Source organism: Oryctolagus cuniculus, chromosome 2 (assembly GCF_051225735.1).
Source record: "Oryctolagus cuniculus isolate XC-2025 breed Fujian yellow rabbit chromosome 2, ASM5122573v1, whole genome shotgun sequence".
Lineage (NCBI taxonomy): Eukaryota > Metazoa > Chordata > Mammalia > Lagomorpha > Leporidae > Oryctolagus > Oryctolagus cuniculus.
This window is the reverse complement of record NC_142868.1, coordinates 98,718,886-98,737,643: the sequence shown is the minus strand read 5'-3', so window position 1 is coordinate 98,737,643 and position 18,758 is coordinate 98,718,886. Positions and strand designations below refer to the sequence as shown.

Genomic DNA, 18,758 nt, shown 5'->3' with positions numbered 1-18,758 from the left:
TCCACCAACCTCAGGTACAAAAGGCACAATGTAGCAGAAAATAAAAAAAAGCTTCCCCAAATAGCCAAAATACACATTATAAGTGTTAGGAAACTGGTGCAGTTTTAGCCAGGTGGCCACATGGCCCAGCTACCTGAGCCAGGCTCCACCCCCATCCTAATGGGATTCACTGATCCTGCTTCCCTGCCCACAAAGTTTTAAAAGGGTCTGTTCCTGAACATATGCTCTCTTGGCTCCTCTCCTCCTCTTGTCTCTCTTCTCCCTCCTCTCTGTCTCTCTCTCTTATAGTCTCCTTCTCTCTTTTTCCTTTGCTGCCCCTTCAGTCAGGTCTGTAGGGTATTCCCCAATAAACCCTTTCCCTTACTCCAGTGTTCGGTGTGTTTTGTGACGGCTAACATTAATATATAACAATAAGGGACAAGTGGAGTCCTGCCACTGGCTCAGCACTATGGCTCTTAAATAAACTCACTCTGTATGGCTACTCTGGTGAGAGTGGATGGCAAAGAGAAGAAGAAAGCAACAGGTGTGAACAGTGAATAAGTGGAAAGGGCTCCAAACAGTGCTGCAGAGCTCTGTGGCCCCTAACTGAATGTAATATGCAAGCAGGCATTGTATTTCAATTTCTGGGAGACCGCCATTCTCTCAGTTGTCATGGAACTATAAGAACTGAACACAATCAGAACATTCAAGGCCAACATCCACAATTCACTTAGTGATAATGGAGCACAGTAGCTTGGCTTCATGGGTGCAACTAAGTCTCACTCAGTTGCTATCTTTCTTTTTGGAGCCACTGAAACTGAAGAGCACATGAGGTCAGAATGGGTAGAGGAGCATGGTGTGTGAGGGTCTCATGATGGGGGGAGCTGAGCAGAGAGAGGGGTGGGGGAGACAATCAAGAGCATCTAGCATTGTGGACATGAAGAGCAGAGGAGGGAGGGAGACAGGGATGACTTGTCTGCATTAAGTCTGATGGTCTCCTGGGTATAACTGATACAACATGAATCATGTGAATATAATGCTTACCCTAAAGGCACTTACAGTCCTGGGGGACAGATTATTAGGACATAGATAAGCACAAAACAATGTGAAAAAAAGCTGTAGGTACACAATAGAATCACCTACATCATTTGTAGGTGCCATGCACATGTCAGGTAGGAACCACTGGGTTAAGGTCAGATCTCAAAAGTAACAAAGCCCAGAAAATACACCATTGTCTGAAGTGAAAATAGGCAGATGGTAGGCAGAGGCTTGGTAACTGAAGGCCAGAACATGTGTTACCAGTTGTGGAGGGGAGGGAGTTTCCAGGAGCAAGTTTTGTGGGTTCTTTTCCTCAGCTTAGTTTAGAAATAAAAAGCCAGGAAACAATTTACAAAGAGGCAAAAATTTTACTTGACAGAAAAGGAACTTTGATTGGCAAGGGACAGGAACGCTGGTCCTAGAGGAGACCAGGAGGACTGCCTGAGCAGGACACTGGCTGTTAGGAAGTGCTCAGCATTTTTAAGTCATTACTGCTTTCTTTCTTTTTTTTTTTTTTTTTTTTTTTTTTTTTTTTTTTTTTTTTTTGCCATTCGGTCATTCAGTGGGGGTGCCCATTGGATGGGGGTTTCACATACTGTATACTGATTGACTAGTGGTTCATGGAGATAGCAGGGGTCTCCTGGAGCTGGCCTTTCTCCCACTCAGGGGCTTAGCCTCCTCTTCTGCTGGCATAGTGGGTTTAAGCCTTGGTCTGAAGTGCCGGCATCCCATATGGACTCCAGCTCAAGTCCCAGATTCTCCTCTTCCAATCTAGCTTTATGCTATGGCCTGGGATAGCAGTAAAAGATGGCCCAAGTCCTTGGGCCTCTGCACCCACATGGGAGACCTGGAAGAAGCTTCTAGATCCTGGCTTTGGATCAGTGCAGCTCTGTCCATTGTGGCCATCTGGGGAGTAGACCAACAGATGAAAGACCTCTTCTCTGTCTCTATCTCTCTTTGTAACTCTTTTAAATAAATAAAATAAATCTTGAAAATAAATAAATAAATAAATAAAATCAAAAGGGTCACACAAGATATCCAGGATCTCCTGGAACCATTCCAACTCTTTCCAGGGGTTCAACCCCTTCCCCTGCCAACTCTAGCTGAAAGATTGCACCTGCCCTGAAGGTGTGATTTAAGGCTGCAAGTCACACATGCAGCACAGGAAGCTATTAGTGGGGGGATGCCAGTAGATCTGGAGACAGGTTTTCTAGCCACAGCTGACAGCTTGCTTGTGAAGGACATTTTACCTATGTTTTGAGGGGTCCACAGACCTCCAGCCCCACTGACAGCCTCCAGATGGATCCTGACTGACTGGAAGTCTGTCAAACGCATCACTAACCTGGACAAGACTGAGATCTCCTAGCTTCTCTGCTGGTCCTCAGTCTTTGCCGAGAGGCATAAACAAGAAAGAGAAGCTTCTCTGGCTTTGGCTGATGTGAGGGACTTTGGGAGCTCCCCAGATTTGAGGCCAGAATTGCTTTATCCTGAGGTTTCCTCCTTTATTTTCCTCTTAGTGTAAACCTCTCCTGCCACCAGATCTCCTACAGGCCCACACCGAAGGGCACGTGCTAATGACATGTTAAATGAATAGAATATTGAGGTGTCATCTAAATAGAAGATTCCTGAGTCAATAGTCACCTTGTGGGTGTACTGCAAGGTGAGAAAACTGAGGCAGAGGACTTTGATCATGATCAACCTTAGTGTATGCCTCAAAAAGCAAATACATAAATAAACAAACAAACAAACAAACAAATCCCTTTGACAGCTCAGAAGTGCCCAGCTTCCAACCTCCTGAGTACATGCTCCTGGAAAATGACAAGTCCCCTAAGACCAGAGGTGGGCAGGCACCATCTTGAAACTCTAGAAACTATTTGAGCAGAAAATGCCCCACCCCACTAGAACCCATTGCTCAAAGGATACAGCATAAACCTTAGAAGGTGGCCTCTTTGCACATTTGCCAACAGGGTAGGCCAGGCACAGAGGGCATGAAGGTGTGTCATGTGCTGTAACCTAGTGGTCAGAAGCACTGGACTAATAGTTGGAGAATTGCCATAGCAACAACATTATCAGGGGTGATGTGGCAGGGGCAGCCTGGGAAGGTGGGCTGGTCTCCTGACCCTATGTCCTTAGCCTTATGCTCCTCTGAACTTAGGGGAGCTTGAGTGCAAAAACCTAAGTGGGTGATATTGTGAGGCTGGTTAATGTATGCAGGTTGTGGGTCATAGAGCCAACAGTATGTGCAACAGTGGGTTCTGACCAATGCAGTCACCCACATGAATGACTATGTGAGGGTTTCACAGCATAAGAACAGGACATCATATTTCCCAGACAAACTAGGGAGTGAGTGAAGCAGGCTAACTTCTTGTCGGAGACTACTAGAGAAGAGGAGGACAGATTTGCAGGTTAGAAACAGAGCAAAGAGATAGCAGATAGCACATCCCTTTTGCCCCTTCCTCAATATGCACACCCAAGATTAGCAGTTGACCTCTTCTTAAATCTGAGTCGGTGGTAATAGTGATGTTGGACATTGTAAATGAAGGACCCAATACAGCTATGTTTCTGCTTGTCTTTCCTGCAAATGTTCCAGCAAATGATACTTCCTTAACACAAACATAGACATGAACATAGCTTGAGGCTTGACTGAGAGTTCTTGTAAAATTTAGTACCCTGTGTGAACTTGCAAGATGCTGCTAACTGTATGGCCCCTCATGGGGGTTTGAGTACTGTCATTAGGGCTGGATTTTGTCACTGGTGATTTGCACTGTTGTCTCTACTAGAGTCTCTGGCCACTTCCATGGAATTCACCCTTGTCAGACATTTCCTCAGGTTCCCAGTTAAAGGCACCAAACATGAATCCCTTAGCTAGAGTGAAATCTATGTGAATTGCCATAGATTGCAATTGGCTATATTTTTATTATAGAATTTCTACCAGGGGCCTGTGCCATGATGCAGTAGGTTAATCCTCCACCTGCAGTTGCTAGCATCCCATATGGGCACCAGTTCTAGTCCCAGTTGCTCCACTTCCAGTCCAGCTCTCTGCTATGGTCTGGGAAAGCAGTAGAAGATGGTCCAAGTCCTTGGGTCCCTGCACCCACCAGGGTGACCAGGAAAAAGTGCCTGGCTCCTGGCTTCAGATGGGCACAGCTCTGGTTTTTGCAGCCATTTGGTGGGTGGGTGAACCAATGGAAGGAAGACCTTTCTCTGTCTCTCCCTCTCACTGTAACTCTACCTCTCAAATAAAACAAATAAAATCTTTTTAAAAAGAATTTGTACCAGAAATTGCCTTAATCAAAGTCTGCTTTATTCTGACTTCATCATACACAGTGATGAAGCTAGGACAAAAAGATTTAGATCCATGTTGACCTCTCACCTAACAAGCAAGCCCTTGTTTCTCTGACTTGCCAATACAGCCCCAATCTACCTTGATCAGCCCTGTCCTGCCTTGATTCTTGGACACAATGCTATAAAAAGATGCCTACGATCAGCCTAAGATCTCTCTTACTCCTCCCAAGTTCTCTCCCCCTATTTTAACAGCTCAGCCTCGGAGTCCTGCCTTAGCTCATTCCTTCACAGTGCACACTGTTATCTCAAAGGAACTTTAAATCTAGCCCAAATTCTCCCTTTGTCTCACTAGCCCAGCTTTAGCTCAGACCTCCAAGCCCCTCCCAGTTGTTTTATGCTATATAAAACACTAGTCATTAAGGGAGGGGTTTCCCCTCTGCTGTGTATTCATTGGCAACTGCCTTAAATGCATTCATCTGGTAGTGAGCCATTCCTAGGCTTTATTCTAAATAAACCTGGTCTGGAAATGGCTTAATGCTTTCCCCTCTTTTCTGACACACAGCATATCTTGAGCAGGCTTGTGGTTGGAGATTAAAGTACCTCAACATTTACCATTTAAAAGCCGATTTATAAACAGGGCTTGTAATGTCACTCCACTAATGTGTGCTTGTGCTCTTAGAAATCCTCTTAGTTGCTTTTTTTAAAAGACTTATTTTATTTATTTGAAAGAGTCACAGAGAGAAGTAGAGACAGAGAGAGGTCTTCCATTCACTGGTTCACTCCCAAATGACTGCAATGGACAGAGCTGAACTAATCCAAAGCATGAGCCAGGAGCTTCTTCTGGGTCTCCCTTGCTGGTGCAGGGGTCCAAGGACTTGGGCCATCTTCTACTGCTTTCCCAGGCCATAGCAGAGAGCTGGATCAGTAGAGGAGCAGCCAGGACTTGAACTGATGTAGGCACTGCAGGTTGGGGCTTTAACCCACTGTGACAGGGCACCAGCGCCAGTCTTAGCTGCTTTTATTGAGAGATGGGTGTCAAGATAGGAGCTGCTGGGAAGGCATTGATAGCTTTCCTTTATGAATTCTGTGGGTCCTCAATAAATTTTAGAGCACTTTGGTGATTTAAGCCCTTCAGATTAAAAGCTCATTAATAATTCCTGCTCAAAAATGCTAAAAACAATCAGCTATCTAGATCACAGACATTGGCTAAGTGTTTTCTCTCCAGATTGAAATTTCTATAGAGGACTTCATTTAAATTTTTTAAGAGTGAGGTTTTCAAAAAGAGAAGACAAAGAGCTACCATTTTTTCCTTGACTTAGCAGAACTTAGTTTTGAGAAGTAAGGGGTGTGTGGAACCCAGTGACTGTTGATGTCTGCAGACGTGACTTCCTAGTGAATACTCCCATGATTTTCTACAGCTTTTCTATGTGAGTGAAATCAAGTGAGAAAGGACAGTATGCAAGCAAAAGGACTCTGGCCATCAATTTGTTGTCCATAGCAGAGACTGGGGTGCATGAAGAGTCTTTAAAAATTCCATTAAAATGTCTATCAGTGGAAAAAAACCTAGGTACTGATTTTTTTAAATGAAACAAAATTATCTTTTAATTCAATTTCTCCTATGAACTTTTTAAAGCCCATTTGGATATGGTTAGCTCTATGTGAGGTCTAGAGCACTTTAGACAACAAGAGCCATTGCTGTCTCTGAGGCTGCATCATGTGTTGATTGGGCTTATACATTCAGAATAAGGGAACTTAAGTGTGGCCACCACACTTAACCTGATAGAACAGTAGTAGTGAACATGGTAAGCTAGTACTGAGTCATTATATGCAAGACATGGCACTTAGCATTTCAAATGTGTTGTCCTACTTCATTCTTGTTTAAGCGGTAGGTTGCATTATTGTCATCATTTTAGAGGTAAGGAAGAACCAAGAGTGCCCAAGAAGCTGTTGCTAAGAAGAGGCCAAGCCAGCATTCAAACCTGGAAACATTCCTTAATGATGATGCTTAATTTTGGTTGGAGTTGTCATAGTCTGGCTAACTGTACATACTCTATATACTCTGTACACTGGATAAGGTTAAGAATTTTACAAATCCTTGTACATGACCTAACTTGATGGGTCTAGAGAAGAATTTGATGTCCCAAGGGACTTTACATCCCACTTGAATGAAAAATCTGAGAATACTAGTACTTCCCATTTCAGTCAACTTTCAGGAGAGTGATGCATAGAGTTATTTAGCATTCTGTCTTCAAAGTAATGTTGTGGGGCCAGTGCTGTGGTGTAGAAGGTAAAGCCACCATCTGCAGTGCTGGGGTCCCATATGGGCACCAGTTTGGGTCCCAGCTGCTCCATTTCTAATCCAGCTCTCTGATGTGGCCTGGGAAAGCAGTGGAGAATAGCCCAAGTCCTTGGGCCCTTGCACCATGTGGGAGATCTGGAAGAAGCTCCTGACTCCTGGCTTTGGATCAGCCCAACACCGGCCATTGCAGCCACTTGGGGAGTAAATCAGAAGATGGAAGACTTCTCTCTCTCTCTCTCTCTCTCTCTCTCTCTCTGCTTCTGCCTCTCTGTAACTCTGCCTTTCAAATAAGTAAATCTTTAAAAAGAAAATGGATGTTGAACACTTTTGCTTGTCCTAGATATTCCATAGTAAAACACAAGGCAGCCTTTGTCTTTCCAGCAGAGGGATTTTGGCTTTATTTTTGGAGTGACTGTAAAGCAATGGGTAAAGCAAGTTCTGTGCTTGTGCGGGAAGCATAAGGAAGTATTTAATATAATTTTAAGCCTTAGCACCACTGAATCCCTATGAGCTCTCACTAGAATTAAAGGTATTTTGGAGGGCTGGCCCTGTGGTGCAGCAGGTTAAAGCCCTAGCCTTAAGCACCAGCATCCCATATGGGCACAAGTTCTAGTACTGGCTGCTCCTCTTCAAATCCAGCTCTCTGATGTGGCCTGGGATAGCAGTGGAGGATAGCCCAAGTCCTTGGGCCCCTGAACCCACATGGGAGACTTGGAAGAAGTTCCCAGCTCCTGGCTTCAGATCAGTGTAGTTCTGGCCATTGTGGCCACCTGGAGAGTGAACCAGCAGAAGACTCTCTCTGTCTCTACCTCTCTATATAACTCTGTCTTTCAAATAAATAAATCTTTAAAAAAGGTACTTTGAGGACTCATATTAGTACAGAGCACATAGTCAATACGCAAGTGAGTGAGTGTGTCTAGTTCAGTGAGGCAGGAGAAAGCAAGGAGAGAAATGACACTTGACATTGTCCACTCCATGCAGGTGGCAGTGGGCTATTTAGCTTTGAGCATTCTGTGGACTTCACTGGGTGCCATTCCCTCTACCTGAGATGGAAGCAGCCAGGTGCCCACTTGAAGCAACTCAGAGACAAGTCTTTGGGTTTGTTTCAATGAGGCCATTTCTGTAATGAGCAGTGAAGTTTTGTGTTTGAAGACTAAAGTAGTGAGAAATTTAGGTCAGGGTTTAAAAGGGGCAATGACACAAAATTTCTGCCTTACCTTTATTTTTTTCTACTTTAGGAAATTTAAGTTATTTGTAAGTAAAACTTAGGCCATGATTTTTATGTTTAGTTAGGCCTCTGAGGATAAGACATCCTACAAATTTCAAAGAAAAATGTCGAGAAAATATTCTTTTTCACAGGTTCATGAAGGTTTTTGAGACTTTCAGCAATGCTCCCACTGCTATACTTGCTTTTTCTCTTTCTTTCCCTATTTAAAAAGTCCTGAAGTCCCTCAGGGCCTCTGGGGAGAGTGAGTCCGCAGGCAGCAAATGGAAAAGGGCTGTGGTCACCTGTACTCTCCAGTCCTTGTTCAGCCCCCAGCATGCCACCCCTAGTACAGGGGGTTCAGAAATTGCCTGAATGTCCAGAGCAAACTCCCCTGTGCTGTACATTGTTTTCACATTGGGAGAATGGAAGAGATTGAACAGAGATGCCCAGACTGAGACAGAAAACCTAGGGATGAATGGTTAGTAATAGAGCTGAGTGGAGAGCCTTGGCATGTTTCCCAGAGATTTAATGTGGATAATTGCCACCTAAGAAATGTTCAGACTTTCAACTTTCTCTTATTTGAGCTGCAGAGCTCCATCTACAGGTGAAGGTCAGTGGTGTTTTGAAAATGATCTGGGGGACTCAGAGCTGTAATAATGCATCAGGCACATAATCAGGGTCTTGAACTTCCAGTGATGAGTACTGTGGTCTAGAAGAGGGAGGCCAGAGACACGGGATATGGAAATGCTGAATGGACATTACTCAAGACTGGTTATAACAGGGTCACAGTGGATACAGTAGGAGAGGAGTAACAGGGTTTTTTTTTTTTTCATCTTTACTTTCCTCCCCTACATTTTAGATGCATCTCTGTGTTAAATTCTACCATCTTTACAGATTGTAGCAGATCCCTTGCTTTGTATTTACTTTCAAGGGCAAGGAAAGTGCTAGGTCCCCACTTTTTTCCCAGTGGTGTTCCAGATTCCTGCTCTATATATTCAGTAGAAAGTTGAAGACTATGGCATTCATGCATCCTTGGTTACAATAACATCATTCCTTCCTCAGAGGCATCACTTTTTTTTAAAAGCAATCTCACATTTATTAAAGATATTTATTCATTTATTTGAAATGCAGAGTTACAGAGAGGCAGAGGCAGAGAGACACAGAGAAATCTTCCATCAGTGGTTCACTCTCCAAATGACTACAATGGCCAGAGATGAGAGGATCTGAAGGCAGGAGCCAGGAGCTTCTTCCAAGTCTTCCAGATGGGTGAAGGGGCACGAGGCCTTGGACTGTCTTCTACTGCTTTCCCAGGCCATGGCAGATAGCTGCACTAGAAGTAGAGTAGCCAGAACTCAAACTGGCATCCAGATGGGTTGCCAGGACTGTGGGTGGCAGCTTTATCCACTCTGTCACAGCACTGACCCAGCATCATCACTTTTTAGTGACCAGTTTTGAGAACATGTGTGTCAAGCCACAGACTTATTCTTAGGTACCTGTCACATCATAGCTTCAACAAAGGTAAGGTAGGAAAAGGGGAAAGGAAGACAGCTGTGCTTCCCGGGACCAGGAAGAGCTTTCTCAATGCATCCTGTCTTTTTGTGACTCTTCTGAAACCTCTGACTTAGGAGTTGGAGTTTGGATTCGGGGATTCTACTGTGAAGAGACATCAAGGTCAGCCTCAGAGGTCTCAGGAAAGAACTGTGTACATTGTTTCTATCTGCTCTCAGCTTTTAGGAATCAAAACATTTCCTTCTCTCCCATGCTGCCTCTATTTCCCTTCTATCTCTTTTATGATATGGTTCTTATTAAGGACTATTTCAGCAAATCTCCAAGATGATCCCCAGTGATCTTCATCAGTATTCACACCCTTTGCACACTCACTGAATCTGAGACAGCCCTGTAGAAACAGTAGTATGTCATGGAAGTGATGACATATGACTTCTGAGGCACTTATAAAGATCACTCCCATCTGCCTTGGATTAGTTCCTCCAGGGGAAATTCCCATGCTGTAAGGATACTAAGGAAACCCTGTGGAATGGTGCATGTTGTAGAAAATAGGCTGTAGCCAAAATCTAGTGACTTGTCAACCACGTGAATGAGTTATAAGTGAGTCCATCAGCCTTAATCAAGCATTCAGATGATGACAGCTCCAGTGGATGTCCGACTTCAGCCTCAGGAGAGAGCCTGCACACAGCTACTCAATCCTCTCCCACATTCCTAACTCACAGGAATGTGAATAACAACAAATGATCTAATGATTTTTTTAAAGCCACAGTTTGGAAATTTTTTTTAAAATATTTATTTATTTATTTGATGTCAGAGAGAGAGAGGCCCTCCATCTGATGGCTCACTCCCCAATCGGCCACAATGGGCAGAGCTGCATTGATCCGAAGCCAGGAGCCAGGAGCTGCTTCCTGGTCTCCCATGTGGGTGCAGGGGCCCAAGGGCCTGGGCCATCCTCCACTGCTATCACCAGGCCACAGCAGAGAGCTGGATCAGAAGTGGAGCAGCCAGGTCTCAAACTGGCACCCATATGGGATGTGGGCACTCCAGGCCAGGGCATTAACCTGCTGCACCACAGCGCTGGCCCCTTGGGAAATTTCTTGGTAGAAGCATTAGATAACACAAAATAGTATATTTTTTGTTGCTGGAAAGGAAAACCTCTTGGCTTGCATATTTTCCTTTAAGAGAAACTGTACTCGAATATATTTCACCTCATACAGTAGTATTCCTAGAAGCATGGAGTAGCAGCAGAGAGGCATGTGCACTATGATTCTGAGTGTTTAATGTTTACTTTGAGGGATAATGTGGGATATCTGTGGCAGTTACTTTATTGTGGATGTCTTTGTTGTGTCTGGCTCTAGGATTACAACTGTCCTGCAAGGCTACACCATTGAGATGCATAAACATATCACTGTGGGAGCTGCCTCCTTAGTAAGCAAAAAGGAGAGAGAGAGAGAGAGAGAGCACATGAGAGAGCTCTTTCGTCCACTGGTTCACTCCCCCAAAGGCCACAATAGCTGGGATTGGGCCATATCAAAGCTAGGAGTCAGTCACTTTACACAGGCTTCCCAGATGGCTGGCAGAGGTCAAACATTTGGGCCATCCTCCACTTTCTTTCCAGGTACATTAGCAGGGAGCTAGAACTGAAATGGGCTAGTCAAGACTCAAACTGGTACCCAATTGAGATACTGGCACTGTGGGCTGTCTTAACACAATGTGGCCCAATATCAGACCCTGGGTTCATTTCTTGTGGTTGATTTTTTCAGGGGTCTCTAGAAAAGTAGCGTACTGGAGAACAGCTCTGGGTGTAGCAGGTAGAGCAGCTGTGTGTGGAGTCCAGAATTCCATATGAGAGCCAGTTCATTATTTTGCTGCTCTACTTCCCATCCAGTTCCCTGCTAATGTGTCTGGGAAAGCAGTGGAGGATGGCCCAAGCACCTGGGCACCTGCAGCCATGTGGGAGACCAAGAAGAAGATTCTGGCTCCTCTCTTCAGACCAGCCCAGCTCTGGCCATTACAGTCATATGGGAAGTGAGCCATCAGATGAAATATCTATCTCTATATGTAACAGAAGATACATAGCAGGGAGAGTTCAGGGGGTACAGAAGGATCAGTTCCACATCAGTAGATACATTAAAAGAAAGTAGTGTATTTTACCTATAACAAAACACAACTTTTCCTTTTCACTTCACTTTTCCCTTTCTTCTCTTATTCTCCATTTAAGAGGTGGTTTGCCACTGGGGTATTGGAGTAAGCACTTCCAAGGCATTGGAATACAGGATCTGGATAAAGAGAAGTTATGAAGGAAGAAACTATGGGTGAAATGGAATAGCATTTGTAAGTTGCCCAAACCATATTTTTTCTGCTTCTTACTCCTGTCTGTGCTGTAAAGTCATTTCTGCTTTATCAAACTGCTAGTTTCTTTGCATGATGAGTGTGCATTGTTGGCGGGTTAGGAATTTGATGAAGTAAGTTCTCCCAGTTTAGGAATCATGTATAAATAATCTTCATATGCCATTTTATTTAATTTATAGATATAGATTTCAGTAACTAAGTCTTAGTGGAACATGGGATTAAAACTGCACACATATGTATTGTGCATGATTCATTCTCACCTGAATTCTGATAATCACTTGATACTTCCATTACGGCAATTACTGTCTCCTGCTTCTTAGCACCTGCTTATATACGTACGTTATAAGCTTGAAGTGGGATATTAACTCAGATAATTACAGACCTTTAATCTATTCTCTTGAAGAGGTTTCCATCCGTGTTCCAGAAGGTAAAGACTTATTGGCTTCTCAATCTGAACATAGGCATTTTGCAGTTCTCTCTCTAGGATATTTACTTACTTACTTATTCATGTTTATTTTTTTTATTTAAATGCTTATGACATCACGTGGTTCATATTTCAAAGACCTGTATCACCGATTTCCTTCCTAGGTTTAGGCATCAAAATCTTCCAGATGTAGGCCAAGTTAGTCCATACATTTTACCAGGACCTGGGCCTGATTAAAGATTATTTCCAAGGGCCAGTGTTGTGGCATAGCAGGTTAAGCCACTACCTGTGAACTTGGCATCCCATGTAGGATACAGTTTGAGCCTTGGCTGCTCCACTTCCTATCTAATTCCCTGATAATGCACCTGTGAAAGCAGCTGAAGATGGCCCAAATCCCTAGGCCTCTGCCACCATGTAGGAGTCCTGGAAGAAGCTCCTCTCTTCTTGCTTTAGCCTGGCCAAGCAGTGGCCATTGATGCCATTTGTGGAGTGAACCAGTGACCCAGGCCAAAGCCAGGAGGTAGGAATGCCATTTGGGTTTCCCATTTGTGTGGCAGGGGTCCAAGGACTTGGGCCACATTGTGATGCATTCCCAGGTGCATTCACAAGGAGCTGTATTGAAAGCACAGCAGACAGACTCAAAGTGGCATTCTCATATGGGATGCTGGCATTGAACTCAGTGGCTTTACCTGTTATACCACAATGCCAGCTCTGCAGAGAAGATTCTTGACCTGATTGTCAGATAATCAATCAATATAGAGCTGGAAGTGCCTGGAGTGCTGAGTAATAACTTACACACATTTGTAATGAAGAGCAAATCCTATAAGATCCATTTAATTTCTTGTTGCAACAGTGATGGATTTGAGTAGACTTAGGACCTGTAAGTGAAATGCATCTCCACAATGCTGTGAACAAAAAATGAGAATGTGACTTTGGGGTCAGACATCTGTTTGACTCCCATCAGATCATCTCAGAAAAGAAGTGGACAGTTTGAGAACTGAGTGTGACAGCTTTAAGTCATCTCATTTTCAGTCTTCTTTCAAGTTTGCAGGTAGTGAGGCTCAAATAGTATTCAGAGAAATCTTAGAATATGAGTGGGAGAAGTGAGTCCCAGATAGGACAGCATTGCTCCAGTGAATTCATTATCAGTTAGGTTTTCATGAGAGCTTGTATGATTAGATCTGGTAAACAAAGCAGAAAAAAAGTAAAAAAACAAACAAACAAACAAACAAAAAAACAAAAACAAAAAAAAGCAAGTGCAGAAATTGGAAAAGCTCAGAAGAGGAACAAAAATCATTAGAGCCAAAAATATGTGACTTAAATTTTTCCTATAAAAAGAAAACAAATTGAATACAGTTATAGTAACTAATTTCTTTTCTAGGTAAATAAACTTATCATGTGCAGAGAGAGAGAGAGAGAAAAAAAGGTCTTTCTTCCATTGGTTAACTCCCAAATGGCCACTACGGCCAGAACTGTGCTGATCCAACGCCAGGAGCCAGGTACTTCCTCCTGGTCTCCCATGCGGGTACAGGGGAGAAAATGGAAAATTTATAGACTGAAAATGTTGAACTTTAGACTTTAAAAGATCTCCTCATACTACAAGTTTTGTAGGTGAGGAAGAATTGCTCTTCCAGGCTAGGAAGTAATGAAAAGGGCATGTGAGGATAGACCCTGCTCAAAACTTCAGCCTTTTTTATTTATTTTTTTAAATTTTTTTAAATTTTTTTGACAGGCAGAGTGGACAGTGAGAGAGAGACACAGAGAGAAAGGTCTTCCTTTGCCATTGGTTCACCCTCCAATGGCCGCCGCGGCCGGCGCACTGTGCTGATCCATAGCCAGGAGCCAGGTGCTTCTCCTGGTCTCCCATGGGGTGCAGGGCCCAAGCACTTGGGCCATCCTCCACTGCACTCCCTGGCCACAGCAGAGAGCTGGCCTGGAAGAGGGGCTACCAGGACAGAATCTGGCACCCTGACCGGGACTAGAACCCGGTGTGCCGGCGCCGCAAGGCGGAGGATTAGCCTAGTGAGCCGTGATGCCGGCAAAACTTCAGCCTTAACCCCATCACTGAGCTGGCTGGTCAGCCCTGAGAGGCCCAAGGACCAGAACATGCCCTTGCTAGAGCAGAGCATCAGGAGCCTAAAATCCCTAACCCCATTGGATTTGTCTCTCTTCTATGAGTTTGTCTCCTCAACAGCCCCATATCTTTTACCATTCTCTCACACAGAGCTCCACTAGATCAAGAATCAGCAACAAGACTGGAATGGCCCCACAGAGGCAGGGACCTGGTGATAAGAAGAGGCTTTCTGATGCTCATGTCCCCTTATCCAGGGCTGATTTACATAATTGAAAGGCACACACTGTTCAAGAAATTCAACAACAGTATCAACAATCCAGTTAAGGAATGGACAAAGGAATTGAACACGTATTTTTCAACAGAGGAAATTCAAATTGACACTTGAGAAAAAGCTCAGGGTCACTAGCCATCAAGGAAGTGCAAATCAAAATCCCAATGAGGTTTCACTTCACCCCAGTTAGAATGGCTGCCATAAAGAAATCAACAAAATATAAATGCTGGTGAGGATGAGTGGAAAATGTACCCTAATCCACTGTTGGTGGGAATATAAACTGGTGCAGCCACTATGGAAGACAGTATAGAGATATTTCAGAAATCTGAATATAGACCTACCATGTGATCCAGCCATCCTACTCCTGGGAATTTACCCAAACCAAAACAAATCAGCATATGAAAGAGTTATTGGTCCATTCATATTCATTGCAGTTCACAATAGCTAAGATATGGAATAAACCCAGATGTCCATCAAATGTTAGCTGGATAAAGAAATTATAGTGTATATATACTCAGCTGTAAAAAAAATGAAATCCTGTCTTTTGCAACAAAATAGATGCAACTAGAAACCATTATACTTGGTGAAACAAGCCAGTCCCAAAAAAAACAGATACCACATGTTTACTTTGATCTGAAATAACTCACAGAATCCCTAAAATAATGTGGTGGAGTGAAATGGACGTTTTGAGATTCAATAATTCCTTATAGTCCATGTCTCTTCTGTTGAGGAACAGTGTTTGTTTTTTTCTTCATGCTATTTGTTGAACACTTCTACTTAGTGTAGAGTTAACTTTATGATGATTAATAAATTGAAAATATATCTTTGTAAAAAAATTAAGAGTGGGAATGGGAGAGGGAAGAGGAAGAAAGGCTGGAGTATGGGCAGGAGGGAGAGAAGGGTGGGAAATATCACAATTTTCCTATATCTGTGTATATGAAATACATGAAACTCATATAAGTTAAATGAAATTTTTAAAAAAAGAAAGGCACACATCACAGGGAAAAGAATTGAGTCAGAGAAATTTATAAACTTAAGGATTTTCTATATGCACAGTCCAACTTGTGTAAATATTCAAATTCTGGTGCCTGCTCACCTCCCTGTTGAGAAGTTGGCTTTTCTGCTGGAGATGATAAATACTAGCTAGGGTAAAGAGTGAGGAGACTCAGTGAAGAGGTTCTGCCAGGGATCTGCCCTAAACAGGATCCACAGGACCCTGAGGGACAAGAGAAATTAGGACACTTTTGGAGTCTCCTACTGAAGGCAATGTGGCTACTAATCACCCTCCCAACAACTGCATTATCTGAGAGAAGTCCAGCAGGGCCCTGGGGAAATCACATCACCTTTTGCAGAGGTGGCAGGACTGCCTCAGAAAATCTGAAAAGCAGAGGTCTGAGGCCTGAGCAATGCACTGGTTGTTTTTAAAGATTTATTTATTGATTTCAAAGGCAGAGTGATTGAAAGAGGGAGAGAGAGAGAAATATCTCCTATCACCTGATGCACTCTCAGACCACAATGGCCAGGGTTGGACCAGGCCAAACCCAGGAGCCCAAAACTCCATTGAGGTCTCCTACATGGGTGTCAGTAGCCTAATGCTTGGGCCTTCTTCCACTGCTTTCCCAGTCACATTAACAGGGAGCTAGGAAAGAACTAAAACAGCCAGGGCATGAACCAGCACTGCCATATAAGATGCTGGCATTGCAACAGCTTTACATTGTACCCACAATATGGTTCCAAGGAAGTGGTCCTAAATATGTACTTCATACCTCAGAGTGCCCCACACATCTGGAGATAGCTTCAATAATTGATGATATGCCCTGATGTTAACCGTACTTGTTCAAGATACTATTCAATGTTTAACAACTAAGGAGTGCTGAGGAAAGAAAAGAAGACAAAAAGATACAAAGATCAATTTCATGCAATTTCATCTGGCTTAAAACAGATGACAATACAATGAGATTCTCCAGTTAGCCCCTGACCACATCTTCATCTCCCATGAGGGTCTCCAGGTAATCTAGTTAGATGTGATATAAAAAGAACATCAGGAGAGAGAGACAAAGAGGTTTCTGTAGCCCTTCACCTGTGGAACAGGGATAAAGATGTGAATCCATTCCATTCTGCTTCTGCCAGAATCTCCTGTTTCCATGTTAGAAAGGAACATTATCTAAGTTAGTAGCATTAATAAACTGAATTAGACAAAATTTAGATCCACATACCTATACATTGAGGGTTTATTGCAAATACAATAGTGCCTGAACTGGAAAGGTTTCTTCTAAGTGTCCTCACTTGAATTAACTTGGAAGTTTCAGCACAAAGCTGATTGGGACAAGTGGCTTCTGCCATTCCATTAAGAGTAGAATTAAAAGAGATGGATCCCTCAACATGGGAAGCAGGACACACAGCAGACTCATAGAATCACAAATGCCCTAAACAGCACTCTGGCCTCAGAGTCAGCCCTCAAGGCATTCGGATCTGGCTAAAAAGCCCATGAGATAATTTCAGGCATGGAAAGCCAAGTCATTGCAGAAAAAAATAACCTAAATGAAAGATCTCTGTAAGTGAGATACCAGTGGAAAGAAGGAGCCATTAAAGAAGGAGGTACCTTTCTCTGAAGAGAGGCGAGAACTTCCACTTTGATTATGGCCTTGTCTAAATAAGGTCAGAGTTGTGAACTCAAGAGGCTTTCATGGCCTTGGCAGCTCATGACAAGAGTCTTGGGTGATTATTGATGTCATAAATAAGAGTGTCAATTGTTAAATCAACAACGGGAGTCACTGTGCACTTATTCCCCATGTAGAATCTCTGTCCTTAATGTGTTGTTCTATGAGAATTAATGGTAAAAGTAGTCTTCAAACATGTGTCTGTGGGTACAAATTGTGAAATCTTTACTTAGTATAGAGTTGATCTTCTGTATATAAAGATAATTAAAAATGAATCTTAATGAAGAATGGGATGGGAGGAGTAGGAGGTGGGATGGTTTGGGGGTGGGAGGGTGAGTACAGGGGGAAGAACCTCTATAATACAAAAGTTGTACTTATGAAATTTGTATTTATCAAATAAAAGCTTTAATTTATATATATGTATATGTATATGTATGTGTGTGTGTGTGTGTGTGTGTATATATATATATATATAAAGGATGGATCCCTGGTCCCAGGTAAAGCAGTTTCCCTTGAAGGCAGAAGCTATAAAAATATACTTCTTGTGATCAATAAGCTTTTAGGGTATGGATTGATTAGGACAAGCACATTCTCATGCAGTAATCCCATCCTACCTGTTAAAAAGTGGGGGGCAGGTCTGGGCTTTTACCATAGTGCTTAAGATGCTGCTTGGAATGCCTGCATTCAAATTTAAGTTCTGCTTCTGATTCCAGGTTCCTGCTCTTTTTTTTAGATTTGTTTTATTTATTTGAAAGAGAGAGTTACAGAGAGAGGTAGAAACAAAGAGAGAGGTCTTCTATCTGCTGGATCACTCCCCAAATGGCCACAATGGCTGGAGCTGTGCCAATCTGAAGCCAGGAGCCAGAAGCTTCTTCTGGGTCTTACACTTGGGTGCAGGGGCCCAAGGACTTGGGTCATCTTCTACTGCTACCCCAGGTCATAGCAGAGAGCTGGATCAAAAGAGGAGCAGCCAGGACTAGAACCAGTGCCCATATGGGATGCTGGCACTTCAGGCCAGGGCTTTAACCTGCTGCACCATGGTGCTGGCCCCAGGTTCCTGCTCTTGTGTACCCTAAGAGACAGCAGGTGATGGCTCAGGTAATCAAGTATCAGCCACACATATGAGACAACAAGATTGATTTTCCAGCTCCTACTTTTAGTATACCCCAGCTGTTTCAGGGATTTTGTGAGTGAACCAGTAGTCTCTCTCTGCCTTTCAAATAAAAAGAAACAAAAGCTTTTTAAAAATTCCAGGAATATGAGAATATAAATAAATTCATTATCTTAGGGCTCTCAACAATAAAATCAAGACATACATTCTAGAGTACATAATCCTTTACACTCTATTAGCTAATCTGTCCAGAGGCAGTAAGTTCTATGTAGTGCTGGATTTAAGGTAACTTTTCTGCATCCTATTTCATTCTGAATCCCAAGGGATATTTGCTTTTGCATGAGAGGAACCAAGAAGCAATGTACTGCTGGATTGCCTTACACAAAGGGTTTAAAATGTTCCCTACTATCTTCAAGAAAATCATGGGTTGAGATTTAAGGGAATTAAAATATACAGAATTGTTCTAAAGAATGCAGATAATATCCTGATAACCGCTCTTACTAAGGAAAACCCTGATGAGAATATTATAATCTTGTTAAATTTTCTATCCAG

At 43.0% G+C, this 18,758-nt stretch overlaps 1 pseudogene; it reads left to right on the top strand.

The window, feature by feature from the left end:
* LOC149127927 (ribose-5-phosphate isomerase-like) overlaps nucleotides 1-18,758 on the top strand; it is a 423,712-nt pseudogene that overhangs the window by 320,923 nt on the left and 84,031 nt on the right.